General features: G+C 54.6%; 1 long non-coding RNA gene across 2 annotated transcripts; it reads left to right on the forward strand.

Moving 5' to 3' along the window:
• On the forward strand, positions 1 to 16,165 carry LOC131406445 (uncharacterized). 2 transcript variants are annotated; one of them, XR_009220142.1, is made up of 4 exons: positions 1 to 588; positions 2,371 to 2,426; positions 12,641 to 12,803; positions 15,456 to 16,165. It is a non-coding gene; the product is annotated as an uncharacterized LOC131406445 (long non-coding RNA). The 2 variants fall into 2 exon arrangements; XR_009220143.1 differs by lacking the exon at positions 12,641 to 12,803.
• The last annotated feature ends 925 nt before the right edge of the window (positions 16,166 to 17,090 follow it).

Raw genomic sequence — 17,090 nt, forward strand, 5'->3', positions numbered from 1 at the left:
GGCGCAGGGCCCCGGCTGACTCCTCGGGGCCGGAGACCCTGCGGCCTCGTCCGCACCCTGACTCTCCGAGGGGACACGGGGACCCCAGAACCCTCGAGTCCAAGGCAGGTCGGGGAGCGCCGGGGCCCGGGGCACCTGGGGATGCCCGGCTCCCTCGAGGCGCAGAGGAGGGTGGGCTCGCCCCTACCCAGGACAGGGGGTGGACGGAGGTGCCCCCGTCCGAGCTCAGACGGGTTCCCTCGCCACCTTCCGGACTAAGTGTCAAGTACAAGTTCAAGTTCAGGGCCAGGCCCGGGGGGCGCCGAGCCTTTCCCGGCCTCCTTTGTTCTTCCAGATAATCGCTCCCGAGTCCCCTCCGGGCGGGGCCCGGCAGACGCCCCCGCCCCGCCCCGCCGCGCCCCGCAGGAGCCGCCTCCTCCCGCCCGCCGGCGCGGCGCCTGTCCCCTGGTCCCGGCGTCCCCGGTCGGGGCCACCGAAGGGTCTGGGGGCTCAGGGCGGGGGAAGGCGCGATCCGAGTCCGTGGGAGCCTCCCCAACCCCGCAGTCCCAGCAGCAAACCAAGCTTGGTCGGACGGATGCTCGCGCTGAGGTAAGAACTCTTGGCGGGGTTCTCCCGCACCCCTTGTGCCCCGCCCCCCGCCCCGGACTACGCGACCGGGAGGAACAGGGCGGAGGGCGGTGTGCTGCAAAGCGACTGGGATGCTGGGCAGCCCCGCCGGGCCTCCGGGCCTCCGGGGGGCGCGCTGCCGCTCCAGGGCTCTGAGGGGTACCAGGCCTGGGGACGGGGGTAAGAAAGCAAGAGCACCCTGTGATGGCCCGGTGAGGTCGCAGTCTTTCCCAAGGGCGTCTAGCTTGTCCATCTCTTCTCCGTTAGCCGCTTGGTCTCCACTTTTGTGTCTCTAGTTCTGGCTCTGGCTCTTCCTCACCTCGTCTCAGATTCTGGCTGGAGGGGTCCCCAGTTAGTTATCTAGCTCCCCAGGCCCTGGGGCTCCTCCTGGAGAGCTGGAGGGGTGTGTGTGGCTTAGCTCAAAGACGGATCAGCTGTGGGCATTCCCCTCCCATCCATCTCTAACACCTCAATTAAGGTCCTGGTCCAAATGGTGGTATCTGGGGTGGGGTGGAGCAGGCTGCGATTTAGTGGCAGTGCAGGGGCCATAACGGGTCCTGTTTCTGCAGGTAGGACCTCTTGCTGTTCTCGAGTGCCTAGTTCCTGGATTCTCTGTGGGGACAGGTGTTGGCTTGTACCTCACCCAGCCAGTACACTGCCAAGCTGAAAGGGCATACAGGGCTTCTGAGTGGCCCAAATCTTGTTCCCCATGCCTGCCTTTCACTCTCAGATGCTCACTCTGAGGTCGTTTATGTACTTGTGCTTTACACACAGTTCTAACATCCATGATATTTGGTTTCTAAATTCTCAGCAAATTAGAAGTAGCAAATTAAAAAGGAGGAGATGGCTTTTTCACTGAAGCCACACTGCTCCCCTTCTGTGTTCCTTCCCCTCTTCTTCTCTGTGAAGTCCCCAAACTTTTCATTTCTGGGATTTTACTCATGATGAAGTCTCTGCCTCCAAGAGTACACTCCTTCCATCTCCACTTAGCCAAACTTTAGCAAGTGTATCCTCCTCCAGGAGATCTGCCCAAATTTCCCCCACATCTCACCCTCTCTTAACACCTTCAGCTGCATAAATGTTTAGTAGACAATAAATGAAATAGTTTCTGGATGAATTAATTAAAAAATCAAATACACATACATAAATTTAAAAAGTATTGAGGATTTTTTTTTAAACATTGGCTCAAACTGAGATAACATCTCCCAGCGCCTCCTCCCCTCTGTTCCAGTACATACAAGGTCTCATTCACAAGCAAGAACCAGCAGGAAAAGGCTGGTTCCATGTACTCTGTTAAAAAGAAAGAAGAAAAATTCTATGCAAATTGCTTTAACATTTAAAAAAGAAGAAATGCCAGAAGGGAGTCCCTCCGGCCTCTGGAAGGCTCTGCTCTCCATCTGACTGGGTCCTCTGAGGGACTGGAGGGGCTGAGGTTTCAAGCACTGCCTCAAACCTTGGGCATTCCTGCAAGGCTCAGCAGGGCCACCAGGAAGTTGACTAAAAATGGAGACTGTGACCTACCTAGTGCACGTCTTTATGCTCCCAATGATTCATCACTGACACGCTGATGTCAGAGGAGCCTGGGAAGATGTTTACATGTTTTTAAAAAGGGAAACCAAAACGTTTTTCTGCAGAACCATCTGCAAAGACTGTTCTAGACCCTTCCTCTTCATCATAGGGACTTCTGATCCGAGCTCTAATCTGATTCTCCTTGGGTTATTGTGACATCTTCGACAAACCACTATTTTTTGTCCCAATATCCAGGGTTCCCAACTCATGGATAGTGAAAATGAAGAAATTTAGGGCAGCAGTTTGTAAAGGTCAGTGTAAATACTACCCTATAGTAGACCAAGGGAATAATAATTTATTATTTATATGAACTCATTCAGTACTCCCAACTAAAGGAGATAGGTCTTGTTATTAGCCCCCTTTTATGGAAGAGGAAACTGAGGTGTGAAGGGTTAAGTAAATTGCCTTCAGTGTCAAAGATAGGAAGAGGTCCAGGTGGCTCTGAACTCTGGCAGGGTGATTTAGACTCAAGTGTGCTTGACTATAATACCAACGTTCTAGCTTTGTTCCTAAACTAGTTGCTGAAAATGCCTCCTAAATCACATTTCGCATGGATTCTCTTGCTTTCCTTTATCACCCAGAGACAGAAAGGAGTTGGAGGATGGGGGTAAACAGCCCAGCCTTTGGAGTCTTGTGTCCAAACCTGGCTCTCTCCCTTATAGACCATATGACTTTTGACAAATCTCCATTTCCTCATCTGTAAAATGGGCTTGTAAATTGATCTCAAGGGCTTGTTGTGAGGATAAAATAAGCTGTTATGCTTGGCCCACTGCCTGAGACATTGTGTATGTATCCATGAAAGACAGCTATTATTATTTTAACAGCAATCACCTTTAATGACAATGTTACTGTCACTTTGCATTTTAAAAACAACACACCTGCCCCCTCAGAAAAGAAAAATCTGACACTAGTTGGGCTCCATGTGCTTTAACCAAGCATCCAAGGAAGTGCTGGGACTGTCGAAGTCAGTAGCTCCTTTCTGTAGGCAGATAACCCAGCCCCCAGGAGGTCACACGGACCCCCAATGTCTTTGAAGGTGCTGAATTAAATACAGACCCTTGAAATGTTGCCTCTCTTGGAGCCTAACCACTTAGAGGCATGTGTGTGTGTGTGTGTGTGTGTGTGTGTGTGTGTGTGTGTGAGTGGGGGGGGAGAGGGAGAGGGAGAGAGGGAGAGGGAGAGCGAGAGCGAGAGGGAGAGGGAGAGGGAGATGCGGAGTGTTGGAAGAAGGACCTTGTAGGTAATTGAGAGAATTAGACGCTGAGACAGAAGACTATTAAGGAGGGAAATCAGAGATGTATTCTTTTTTCTTTCTTAGCTATAAAATCTGACCATCACCACTCGATGAAGAAAATAAATTAAGACTAGATCCTGCTACAGAAGCAGATCTGGTCAATAGACACTTCTTCCTTTCGTTGAGTTAATAGTTATTTATTGAGTGCTTGTTCTGTGCCAGGCATTGTTTTTTAGGCCTTGGGGATACCGCAGGGAACAAAACAGAAAAGCCCCTGTCCTCAGAGAGCTGACGTGTGCGTGTGTCTTTGTGTGTGTGTAAAGAGAAAACATCAATAGTTCTGTGCAGTATAGCTCTCTCTGTCTCCAAGCGGGATCCCTCGTGGTGGAGATGGATCAGCTGGGCCTCCCTCACTCTCTCACCCCTAAAGCCAAGGGCACGTTTTCATACAGCTGTTTCTGCCTATGGGTGGAAGTGAGGAGAGAAAAAGGGAGAGAGAGATTGACTCAACTTCCTTCCATATCAGAAAATAAGTAAAGGACAGAGGGAAAGAGATTCCTCAGGCAAAATGCTCATCAAGCAGCAATACACAGGCATTCTGCCCTCCTCCATCCCATTCCTGGGATGCTGGGACCCAGAGAAAGAGATCTTGGCAGTGACGCAGGGACAGAAATAGAGACAGTCAGTGGAGGAAACCAAGAAGACCGGGCGGGGATGAGGCTGCATCCTGGGGTCTGGGCAAATCATGTTAACAGCTAACTGGTGCAGGGCTGCTAAGTGCTTCACTTGTGTTCAGATCAGCTGGGTTAATCTTCCCCAGGAGCCTATGAAATACTGTTATTAATCTCTGTTTCAGAGATGAGGAAATTGAGGCACAGAGAGGCTGAGCAAAATGGCCCAAGGCCACTTAGCTAGTAAATGGCAGATCTGGGGCCTATTAGAACCCAGGCAGTCTGGCTCCAGGGTCTGTGTGCGTAACTCCACTACCGAACTGCTTATCAAAGGACTACGTTTCAGAAAGAAAGATGCACTTCCCTCGGGGTGAAACCAAGTGTCCCAGGGTCTGCAGGACTTTCCTTGTCCTGCCCTCCCTCACACTTCTTGGAGCCTCAGGTTAGAGGTGTTAGGAGCCTTCTTTTACAACCCTCCTCCCTTGGCAGATGAGGAAACTGAAGATGAAGAGGGACTTGCCCGGAGGTCATTGTCCAAGTGGATGCCAGAACCGTAGTCTCCTGGCAGAGCTCAGTCCTGTCACTGCCACGCTGGGGCTGCATGTCGAGGTCTTGGGGTGAAGAGCTGCTTCCCTTACTGGAGACTCTTCCAATGTCCTGGGTCAGAAAACCTCAGTCCTTGCACCACAAACCCAGAGAGAGGATCAGAGATGATCAGGGAGGGGTGGGCTTCCTCTGAGTTCCCACATGAAGGCTCCATCCTGAGGGGTGCCTTTGTCCTACGCCATGGAGGGGCTTGCTGCAGTGAGGAGGAAGCTGGGGTGGGAGGTGGGCCAACACATACCAAGCTCAACAGGTCAAGGAGTCTTTTGTAGCCTGATGCCTTCTTGTCTGAACTTGACATTAGTCCCTGAGCTGGCTGGCCATGAGGAGGATACCAGGTTAATGAGATATTCTTGGCTTTTCTGGGAGGTAGAGTCCATCACCAACCCCCTGAAATATAAGGCATTTGTGATGTAATAGCTGGAGTAACAAAACCCTTTGGAGGTTCCTGTCCTAACTCACTCCAAAACCAGATAAGGCTCTTCATGGGTGAAAGGCTTCTGCCGCCGGTGGGTCTGAGGCAGGAATTGGGACACAGTATTGAGCAGCTCCACCCAGGGCTCCTGCCTGGCAGGCCTCCTGGCCTAACTCACTAGACCGCCTGAGGGATACCGGTGGTTAGTGGGGCTTCGCCAGAGCCAGATGCACAAATGAGAAGCCGGGATGCCTACGCAAGCCCAAAATGCTTTTGTTCAAATGGCTTTCTTAGAAAAACAAAGCAAACTTCCACCTCAGGGAAGCCGACCTGAGGAGTCCAGGGCCAAAGATTACATTTGGGTTTATCTGCCTCCCAGGAAGCATATTCATCATATTGATTTATTCTAAATCTGTAACGCGAAGAAAATCAATCGTGGGCGGTAGTACTGACAGCCCTCTTCTGACCACACCTGCATCTTCTGGGTGCGCCTTAAAGGTCTTGGGAATGGAAAATAGAAAACAGTTTGCCGTGCATCATCTTTAGTCCCTTGCCTCCCCCTCCCCGCCCCGTTCCAGTTTGTGTTTCGCTTCGTGCTCAAATTTGGGGCTCCATGCCGGGCTTGCAGCCAACTGGCCATGGGAACAGGGCGGGCCGCACTCGGCCTGTCCCAGGCCCAGGACCACGGTTCGCCTCCAGCACCCGGCGGTCCCGGCTCCGTGCCTTTCGGGCGTAGGGAGTGGCGCAGCCCTGTCCTGCGCTGTTCAACCGCCGGTAACATCTATCCAAGGCCGTCGTGCAAGGAGGCGGTTTGCATGGCGTTGGCAACGCTGCAGCGCGCGGGAGGGGCCCGCATCTGGCGTCTCCGGTCCTCGGCGGTATGGCGGGGGGGGGGGGGGGGGGGGGTCCCGCAATCCCTCAGTGTCTCCTTGGAGCGGCGGGCGCCCGCTATAACCAGAGAGAACGCTTCAGCCTGGAACCTTAACTCGGGTCCCGGCAGAAGGCAGGAGGAGAAGCCTTGCTTCTCTTGCGATCCCTTTTTAACTAATCTCGTCCTCCCCCATGTCTGGCCCCTGTCCCTCTCGGCTGCTGGCTGGCTGGTGGCAGCTCGGTCCGGGCCGTGGGGACTGGGCGGCCTCCGCCGGCTCCCTGCCTCGCCTCTGGGTTACCACTTTTGATTTGCGTTCACATTCCGGATGTCGGATTTCCCTGGGAATCGGGATTATTATATCTGCCATTTATTCTAACCCCAAGGTTCCAAGAAAATCTATAATGAACGTTAATATCTACAATTTCCTGGCCAACTGAGTAGGTGAGAGTCGGGTTCTTCGTGGAGGAAAATGAAAAAACTGCCTCGTGCTGGGTCACGTCAGGTCTCCGCCCCTTGGTTACGGTCATTCTGAAAGACTTTTCTCCCCAAGGGGAATCCAACTTGTTTGAAACAGATTTCTCCTCTCTGATTCTGCAGACTGGAGAGAAACGATCCAGGTCTGTTTTTCGAAACGATTACAAAAAAAGAAAAAAAGCAACCCAGGTAGGCCCCAGGAATCAGGCCGAGAGTGCCCACGCCACGCCATGAGCGCCTCAGACCTCCAGACGTTACGTACACGAAGCACCCTCGAAACACCCACGAAGCTGCGGAGGGGAGGGGGTGTCAGATACAGGTTGTCCGGCCGGGCCCTAGGGGAACCTCTCGGCCGCTCCACGTCCATACGCTCAGAGGACCCTGCACTCGGTCCCCCAAGGCCCCGGGCGCCCGCCAGCTGCCCTCCGTCGCGCGCGCCCAGACACGGCCGCTGATCGTGGGCAAAAACTGGGGGTTCTTATCCCGGAGCCACTCTGAGGGCAAGATCGGGTTTGTCCCACGACCTTGGCGCCAGGAAGCTGTAGAAAGAGACAGACCCCAATTTTCTCCCCTTGGAGTAGAAACAAAACCTGAAAGCCCGAGGTTACCCGCACGGCCAGAGGTGGCGCCTCGGCGGCGGGGGCGGCCAGAGCCCGCGTGCCCGTGCGGTTCCCACGCCCGGGTTCTGTTTCTTTCCTAGTCATTGAGTTAGTTATTTAGCTGGTTAGCTAATAGCAAGCTCACAGTAGCATTTACGCAAACTCCGAGCCTGGTCTCACGCTGAGTCCCCGCGTCCACCAGACCGACAGTTGCCCGGCTGGCCTCCGGGAGGAGGGACGAAGGGGAATTCTTGGTAATTAGAGGGGAGGTTTTCCCGGGACGCCCCTCGGTGAAGTGGCCTTGGCTTCGGATGGGGAACAAAGGGCTAAGGTGTCTGCGCGCCGCACACCCTCGGGGCCCGCGCGGCCGGCATTCACGCCCCTCCCGAGCCGCTGCGGCCGCGGGCTTTGTGCGCTTGTGCTGCGCGCAGCGCTGCACCTGCCCGGCTTTAAGTACCTTGGCGAGGCGGCGCGGGCGGCTTTTCTAATCGCCATCTCCAAAGTACCTGCTCATGAATAAACACCAGCCCCATTTATCAGGTACTTAGCGCTCATTGTGAAGGGGAAATTGGCCCTTTTCTGAAAGTGTCTATCCTCAACCCATCTGCACAGTCGTGGCTGCAGAATTTCCCCCACCCTTTAGTCTCACACACACACACACACTCGCAACGCGAGGCTCCTCCAGGCTAAGATAAACTCGCTTTTCTTCCGGTAAGTGCGTGATTGAGCCGCGACAATAGACGGAGAGGAGGAGGCCGCTGGGTCAATAGCCCACGTCTCTCCCATTGATAGGAAAAGTCAGCATGCGGAATGCACGGTCTTGGGAAAGCCTTGTTCTGTGCTCTGGCTACAGGGGCCTGTGGACACACTTGCATAAAGCCCCATGGATCCCCCAAACATTGGGCAAAATGTTGGAAATGGTGGCCTAAGGTGTCCGTGATGCCTGTCAACCTCGGCCGGGTGGGCTCCGGCTGCACCCTCCTTCTCAGTCCTTCCCTATCCTCGGCTCCCCTCTCTCTTCACTAGGGCCCCACGAGTGGGTCTGGCTGTTGGGGCTTGGGCAGGCAGGACAGAGGACACAAGAATCCGGACAACTCAATTTGCAAAAACCCTGGCCAGCACAAGGGAAAGTGGCTCTTCCAGCCCGGCTGGGCCGAATGGTAGCTTCCAGCCAGTCAACGCAGATAAGATTTCCGTGTGTGCAGAGCCAGAGAAGGGGTGACCAGCCTAGTCCACAAACCGTGGCAGCCTCACGGAGGGTAAAAAAAGCTGGGTCAACAGGCATAAATTTGTAGACGTCCACAAAGTTGCACCAGTGAGTTTATAAACGCGTTTGCGTCCTGAGGGCTCGCTTGTTTGAGGGCTCACGCAGCATTGCTTCCAACATATGTGCGTCCAAGCATGTACACGGGCGCACGTTCTCAGGGCTCTGTTCCCCGGATGGAATTCGCACATCTGATTTTCCGGCCCTACGTTCGGCCACAGACAGCTCTGAAAATGAAAGTGTTTGCTAAATGTGGAGATTTCGCCAATCGAACGTTTTAAAATGGCTTTGTCTTCTTTCTGCTCTCTTGATTTCATTCTATGATTTACAAATAGAGGCCCGGAGCCACTTCCGAACGCCTGGCTCTGCCGCCCAGCCCTTGCATGGCTCCTGGCGGTGGCCAAGCGAGGTTCGGGAATCCGGGATGTTTAGAAAATCGCTGCATTTTGGGGTTTCCTAGCCCGTTCCCTTTACGCTAAACGCAAGCAGCCTCTGAAATTCCAGCCTCCAGTCTCTTACCAACGACTGGGTAGGACCCTTGGGGTCCTGCTCTCTTGTCGTGCAGGTGGGTGCGCTCAGCTCCGTTCGGGGGACGCCTGCAGGGGGGACTGGGTTCTCCTCCAGCGGCGGGTGGGCGCGCCGGGTCTGAGCGCGAGGACCGAAGACTGTTTCGGGGCGGGCCTCGGGAATTCTGGGCTGCAGTTCTCCGCAGAAACGCCGGTGGCCTCGAGCCCCGCCTCCCCATCCCGAGACCACCATGCCGGCGCCAGGCCCGCGGAGATCCTTCCTGAGCCCTGGCAGCGCTATCAAGCCGGAGAAAACAAGCTTGGCCCCGCTAGAATTCGCCCAAACACAGCCGCTCATTTTTGGAATATTCTAGGGGGAAAAATCCCGTTTCTCTTTATGATTAAAGGGAGGTAACTGATGGAGTCGGCCATTTGCGTGAGGGCAGACGCTGGAACGGTGAGGGTGACTTCGGGAGATGGACTTTAAACTAGAAATGGCTCGGAATTCCCGTGTCTCCGGCCTTCCCGCTACATATCGGACTCCGGCGGCTCCTATGTTGGGAGAACCCTGGCATTTCTGCGTCTCGGCGCGTGGGCCGCCTGCAGCCCACGCAGGCTCGTTTTGTGGCCGCGGAGTCCCCCTTCCAGCCCCGCAGGGCATCCAACAAACCCCTTCTTCTCTGGCGCCTCCTCCCCACCTCAGGATCTAGAGGCTGAGCCTGGCCTCCTGAAGCTGTATTTTATTTGGAGAAAATTCTGGAATTGGAATTCGTTGCTCTCGTACGTTTGTGTGGAATGCTTATATGGCCTGGGTGTATGTGCTTCCGCAGGAACCTGCGGATTTCAGGGCAGTTGGCTGCGGCGAAGGGCTTGGGGGACAGGGAGAAGAGGGCTCCTGCGCCGCCTCCTCAAACACTGGGATTGGCCACCTAGGCGAGGCTAGAGGGTGGCGGGAGCAATACAGGCTTCAATTTTCTCCTGTCGGCGCCCCCATTTTCACTCTTCTCAGCCACGCCCTTGGTTCAGGCTGTCCCTCCGAGCTGCAACTCGACTTCCCCTAAAGACCAGGGAGCAGTGGACTCCAACCGGAGCAGGGTATGACAGCTCCGGGGCTGGTTCTCTCACCTGCAGGGCGCAGCCAGGCCCGAGGCCTGGGCAGCCGTTTGGGAAACGCTGGGGACCCGAACGAGGCCCTCAAGGCTAGACATGGGCGGTGGCGAAGGGCGTGAGGCCCGCCCTCCCCACACAACGTGGCCTGTCCTCGAACAGCCCACCCTCCCCAAATCTCCCCCTCTCCCCTCGCCCCATTTCATCGCGGTTCTCCTGGACGAGTGGCCCCGCGGGAGTTTCTCCCTCCCGATGACAGGAGTGCGTGGAGCCGCCTGGCCTGCAGCTGGAAAGCCTGGAGAAGGCTTCTGGGGTTTCGCCTAGATAAACCCCCACAAGACAGCTCTGGCAAAGCAGAGCAGGTCCAGGACTGGGAGGGCGCCGCGTGAACTCAGAGGGCTGAGAAGGGAGCGCTGAGGGCCCCCAAAGCCTATCTGACCTCACGGCTAGGCTTCAGCAGACATGCTCTCCCATCCCACCTCGGGAGTACAGGTGGCCCCTGGATATGGCACGTTGCAGATATCGTGGACCCCTTGGAGGGGGTGGGGAGGGATCTGCGGTCCCTGTACTGTCTTGCCTTCTGAAACCGCTCGGTTCATTGAAACAACCCAGCCTACACGATGTGCCTCCATCTTAAAGCCGCTTGCCTTCAGCCCCCGCGCCCCCTGCTCTGCCCCCTGATTCCCGGCCACCACTTAGCGCGTCTGGGTGCCCAAACCTGGAGGATCTCGGTTGCATGCCCTTCCCCCACTGCACCCAGGGGGTCGTGCCCCTATTCTCAGCAAACTAGCTTTGGGCTGCCCTCCAGGGACGAGGGGCGCCAGCGGCCTCGGTTGACCCCCGGGGCCACCGAGGGCGGTCTTTTGGGGTGTGGAAGTCCCCGCCTTCTCTGCATGAGGTGGGTTCCTGCCCTTTCTAGGGCTTTTCCCTGGCTATCTTTGGCTGTCCAGGACCCTCCCTCTCCCATGGCATAGACGGAAACGCTGAGGCCATTTGGCTCAGGTTGGCCAGCAGGCGGCGACGGACCTTGGGTGTGCCCGCCCTGGTCCCCTCCACACCCGCAGCTGCTAGCTCTCTGCAGGACGCTGTAAGAAGAGGGATGTTCCTAGAAACCGCGAGGGGAAGGGGGCGGCGAAGTCGGGCCTTGCCGTTCCCACGCTCCTTCTGCCCAGTTTACTCTCGCAGTCTCCATTCCAGTCTTGCCAGCGGTTCCCTGACTCCTACCCCTGAGCCGAGGACCCCCGGGAGTAGATTTCACTGCGTCGACTCCTCCAGTTTGGTCTGCGAGTCACGTGCATTCCTCTGGCCTCCTCCCGGTGCGCCTGTTCCGGATCCGCCGGCAGAGGGAGCCGCGTGCCGGGGAGGAGGGCGTTTGGACGCCTCTCCTGGGTTCCGGGCGCCACACTGTGGGACTCTGTGGTTCAGACCCACACCTGACTCCCCCGTGTCCCAAACCGGCAAAGTAACACGGACAGAGCCACAGATGCGAGCGGCTGACGGAGGGTGGGCGGGGCGGCGGCGCCACAGGCTGCGTGCGGGACCTGCGGGGATGCAGGTCACTGGCTTCCAGGCCACCCCTTTAGTTTGTAGCCATGTGAACACTCGAGAAAATCATTGTTAGATGCACCGTGGAGTGTGTGTGTGTGTGTGTACATACCTGAGTGTGTAGAGGCAGGGATGGGCCGCAGGAGAAGCCCCTGGCATTTGGCCTCTCAATTTCTGAGCTGGAGGCGGTTTGCTAAAACACGTAGTCCAGGGGCTGGCCCCGTGGCATAGCGGTTAAGTGCGCGTGCTCCGCTGCTGGCGGCTCCGGATTCGGATCCCCGGCGCGAACCGACGCACGGCTTGTCAGGCCATGCTGTGGCTGGGTCCCACATAAAGTGGAGGAAGATTGACACGGATGTTAGCTCAGGGCCAGTCTTCCTCAGCAAAAAGAGGAGGATTGGCATGGATGTTAGCTCAGGGCTGATCTTCCTCAGAAAAACAAAAAAAGAAAAAAAAAACAAAACATGTAGTCCAAGCATCTCATTTTAATGGTAGGAAACTGAGGCCTGGGCGGGGGAGAGGCGGGGCTGGCTCAGGGGACCCTGGGGAAGGGCTGTCCCTTGGCTGTCTCCTGAGCCTGTTTCCTCTGCTGTAAAACATTGAAATTGTACTAGATCTGGGGTTCTGGGGTGCATCTGGAGGGTCATGTGCGTGCGTGTATTCATGTCTGGGAAGCAGCATGCGGCCACCTGAGAAGGAGTGTGTGTCCATGCACGGTGCCTGTGAAAGCGCCAGGGCCTGTGTGCATTCGCCCTTGAAGGAGTGTGTGTGTCTGCAGATTCTGTGCAGATGTATTTGTGCCTACAGAAGTGTGTTTGTGAAGGGGTGTGTGTGAGGAGGGGATATTTGTGTCTGTGAATGGTGTGTGTATGTATAAAGGGGTAATTGTGAATAATTGCACCCTCAAAAGGGGTGAGTGTGAGTGTGTGTGCACATTCATGCACACGGCACCCTCAGCCCCCTCCCCGGCCCCAGGTGCACTGGAACCGGCTGCCGGGCTTGGAGCCTGCCCCAGAGGAGAAAGGAGTGAGGAGGTGAACAGGCCGAGTCACTGGCTCTGGGGTGTGGCCCTGCCCTGACGCCCGCAGGCTCTAAGGGGCCGCAATCAGGCAACACTTCTCTTGGGCTTGCTGGGAGGAGGAGGAGGATTATGGCAAATTCATTTCTATTTTCCAGCCCACTAAGCCTGCAGTGTGTCCCTGGCGTTAGCATGAGAATGCGCCAGGGCTCTGTGAACCCCTCCCGACCTGCGGACCCCTCCCCCCACGTGAATAGCGGGACTCAGCAGCCTCCCCAGCCTCTCCACCCAGCTCCTGCAAAGCCACGACTCCTAATCAGGGTAATTTAATATATTTGAAGCCCCCAGCGGCTTTATTTTCCCTCCTTTTCGAGTTTGTTTTAGGCATTCACAGCTCTCACCCCGTCATTAGACAGCCTTATTTGACGGATGGAAGGAGCTGCTATGAGACCACAGCCCTTTGTGTCCCCCACATAAGCTGGGCTTCCCTGTAATTAGAATGGTATTCCCAGCCATTGAGGCCTTTCATGAGGTAGAACAAAAACTCTCAGAGATGAATTTCCCCCAACTCCCAGCCCCCTGGCCTGGAAAGGGGCTTCGAGTTAAAGGGACTCCTTGGGGAAGGCAGTCTGGGAGCAAGGACGGTGAGGTCCTGCCAGGGTGAGGAATTTAGAGGCCACAGGGAGTGGGTGTCAGACAAAGGCTGGGTGAAGTTGCCCATAAACACCAGTCCCCTATATCCACTCCCCGACTCGCTCAGCCAGCCTCAGGATCTACCTGCACTAGGCCGCTGTGCTCAGAGCACCCGCATATATCCATAGGATTGGGGGATATGGAACCTATATCCCATGTGTAAACACACACACACGGAGTCATCCAGACCCTGACTTAGATATGGCTTCATATCTAAACACACACCCACACATATAGGCTTGGGATTGCATTGTGAACACACATACACACATACATTCATGCATACATGCACACTCAGCCACAAGATCACAGTGTCACTGAACCAGGTTGGGAAATGCTTGTAAATATACACACATACCATACACACTTTCACCCAGACATAGAGCTCATTTGTCTTTGTATTTGTGTATACACACACACACAAGTCACCCAAACTGCAGTTTGCTTGTGGACACACACAGATACCTACATACTCATATATATGTATGTATACACCTCTAGGGTCCCATTTCTTCTGTGGCTATAGGACATTTACCAGCTTGTGCACACTGTGGTGATGCCATGCCTCTGCCCCAGGGTATAGGCTTGCTTCTGGTCACATTCTTGGACCCATGCCTAACCTGAGTTCAAATACAGAGACTGACATGCACACACATGCATGGACACAGGCACGTCCCCCAGCTCACGCTACACATGAAAACCCGGAAGAATACTATGAAACTGAAATGCCATCGCAGTGTTTCAGCATCTCCAGGTCAGCCTCTCCCAGACACTCAGGACAAGACACACAGGAGGGTTTCAAGGGTCAGCCCCCATCTGACTACACACTGTGCTGTGGACTCAGCCCCAGACTAGCTGGATTCTCCTCTGGGGCAGAGGGGGGTCTCCCCATGCCCTTCGGAAAGAGAAATCTCCCTTTTCCAGATTTCCCCTTTGGACTGGAAGCCAAAGACAGAAGGCAGGTACCTGGCTCTCTGGTACAATCTGCAGGTCTCAGGAAAGGCTCAGAGGGTGATACTAGGTCTGGGAGGTGGCATAAGGAAGAACTCAACCTACTAACTGACCCACAGGGGAGGCAGTCCCATGGAGAAGTAGTGAGTGCCTCGCTTCTGGAAGGATTCAAATAAAGGAAGAATGATCACCAGTCAGGGATGCTATGGGCGAATTTGTTTAATTCAGCCCCTCCTCTGTGTCAGATCCTGTCCCCGGAGCTTGGAGTAGAGTGATAAGTAACATACAAACCTGTCTTCAAAGGAACTTAGAGTCTTAAAAGGGGCGACCAGACACACACCATACATGGGCTGGGGGTAGGGTACAGGGATGGGGCTGGGGCAGAGTGGAAAGTCGCGTGATGGGCTTCTAGTTTCCACGTGGGAATATCAATATCAGGGACTGGAGTGGCTCATTTAATGTCCTGTGCCTGAGACACAGTTGTGGCACCTTGGAAGTCCCCGTGTTGGATAAATGATGGGTTAGCTGGTCTCCAAGGCCTCTCTCTACTCTTAAGATTCTTGGACTCCTGGTCTGGATCCATGGCTTTCTCACTGTGGCACTCTTTTCAAGGTAGGTTGTTGCTCCGTAACTCACTCTGCACAGTGTACCTTTGTCACAGCACTTATCACCCTGCACCAAATCTGTGCCCAGGCCCATGGTGAGGGCAGGGCTGCAGCCCATTCCAGCTCTCCAGAAAGAAGGGAGAGGCTCATAAAGAATGTGAAGAATCCTCTTTGAGGTGGTAGTTGGGGGAGGGGGGCAGTCAAAGAGCGGTAGATCAGGTTCATTCATGGTTCCTGGCTTCTTAGAAGTGAAGAACAGCCCACTGATTCTTTTTTTTTTTTAAATAATTTTATTTATTTATTTATTTTTTCCCCCAGAGCCCCAGTAGATAGTTGTATGTCATAGCTGGTCACATAGCCTTCTAGTTGCTGTATGTGGGACGCGGCCTCAGCATGGCCGGAGAAGCGGTGCATTGGTGCGAGTCCAGGATCCGAACCCGGGCCGCCAGCAGCGGAGCGCGAGCACTTAACCGCTAAGCCACGCGGCTGGCCCGACACTGATTCTTATTAAGACTCATTCTCTTCTTTTCTGGGAGGAAGTACAATTTTGAAGGGATAGGGGCAGGGATCTCAAAACTGCTAGTGATTTGCATGCTTTTATTTTTTTTTAACCTTACCTCCCTTTCAAAATGTGAGGAAACCATCGTATTCTTTTTTTCTTTTTTGATAAGGAAGATTGTCACCGAGCTAACATCTGTGCCAATCTTCCTCTATTTGTCTGTAGGATGCTGTCACAGCATGGCTTGATGAGTGGTGCGTAGGTCTGTGCCCAGGATCCAAACCTGCGAACCACAGGCCACCAAAGTGGAGCAAGTGAATTAAACCACTACGCCACCAGGCCAGTCCCGAAACCATCTTATTCTTATAACTGCTGGTACCACAAGGGAACACATACCCAGGAAATGACCAAGAAAACCTTAACATCTCTTTCTAGATAAAATATTTATGTTTCTCTTTCTAGGAGAAATTCCCCAGGGAAATTAGAGAACAAGGGATGCTTTGAAGCAGTTCCAATGTCTTTTTCTTTTTTTTAACCCCAGTGTTCCGTGGTGTAATACAGTGGTTAGGGGCCTGGGCGCTGGAGACAACCCAGGTTCAAAGCCACTTACCTGCTATATGTGACCTTGGGCATGTCTCTTGGGGCCTGAATGTCTTCAATGGTAAAGTGGAGATAATAACTGAACCACCCTGCTAGGGTTGTTGTGAGGTTCAAATTAGCTGATACATGCAGAAGAGCCGGACAATGCCTTCCATGCAGTAAGTGCTCAATGCGTGTTAGCTAAGGGGATTAATATGAGCGTGCTCAGTAAACATTTGTTGGGTAAATGTTGGGTAAAACAAAATTTTTTCATTTTGTTTTCAATTAGGATAAAGTTATAGGAAAAGAAGATCTTCCTGGAAACTTCTCGCGTGTAACTTTGGCGGGAGGCGGGGATGGGGTGGGAGTGGGCAGAGGGTGGTTGGAGGGGTCCCTTACAGCTTAAAAAATAAGCTTTCCAGCTTTCCCAGCTGGTGCTTGCTCAGGTCGTTACCGCGGGCGCCAGCAGGGGGAGCCCGAGTCGCCGCAGCGTGGCCTGTTCCTACAAGCAGAGCAGGAAGTAATTACACTTGACAGAGCACCTACTGTGTGCAGTGCACCGCTCAGGCGCTGGGCGGCGCTGCACCCGCAGGATGGCAGGGAAGTTGGGGGTGCGGGTGGAGCAGTGAGATGCCCTGGAACGGAAGCCCAGTTAGTGGTGACCTGCGCTGGTGGAGCGCTGCCCTGTGCACCGCTTCTCCGCTGCACCCTCCGCACCCAGCACTTCTCGCTTAGAGACGCGGGGAGACTCTGTGGCCTGGAGGCGTGGGCACAAGGACCTCCTTCATGGCAGTTTGGCAGTGAAAACCGTACCCCTCCCCCAGCCCTTCGCGCTACCCCTGCGCGGGCCTGGGACAAGGCAAAACCCCGACCCCGCCTTTGCACGAGGCGGTGCCCTTGGAATCTGGCCCTGGCCTTGACATTCCTGATACCGCTTCCTGCCGCGCTACGTTTCTTCCGCCACTACCCTGCGGTGGCGGGTCCGCAGCTGAGAGAAGAGCTAATTCGGGAGCCCTGGTACGTATGAGTGTATATGTATGTACATAGTTGTTGTTTTCATAGGTATTTTAAAATATCAGAGCTGACGACAGTCCATCGTTGTGGCTAATTAAACCAGTTCGCGTCTGGGCTTGAAGAGGCAGGAATCAGAAAGGCGTTGAAGAGCAGAACGACCAAAGACGGTTTCCTCCCAGTCCCAGGGCAGGAGGTTCCTCTACCCCCACTTCCCACAGAGGGTGCGGGGGGTGCGGCAGGATCTGGAGAGGGTGGGAGCTGTCTGGG

This window comes from Diceros bicornis, chromosome 5 (assembly GCF_020826845.1).
Source record: "Diceros bicornis minor isolate mBicDic1 chromosome 5, mDicBic1.mat.cur, whole genome shotgun sequence".
Taxonomy (NCBI): Eukaryota; Metazoa; Chordata; class Mammalia; order Perissodactyla; family Rhinocerotidae; genus Diceros; species Diceros bicornis.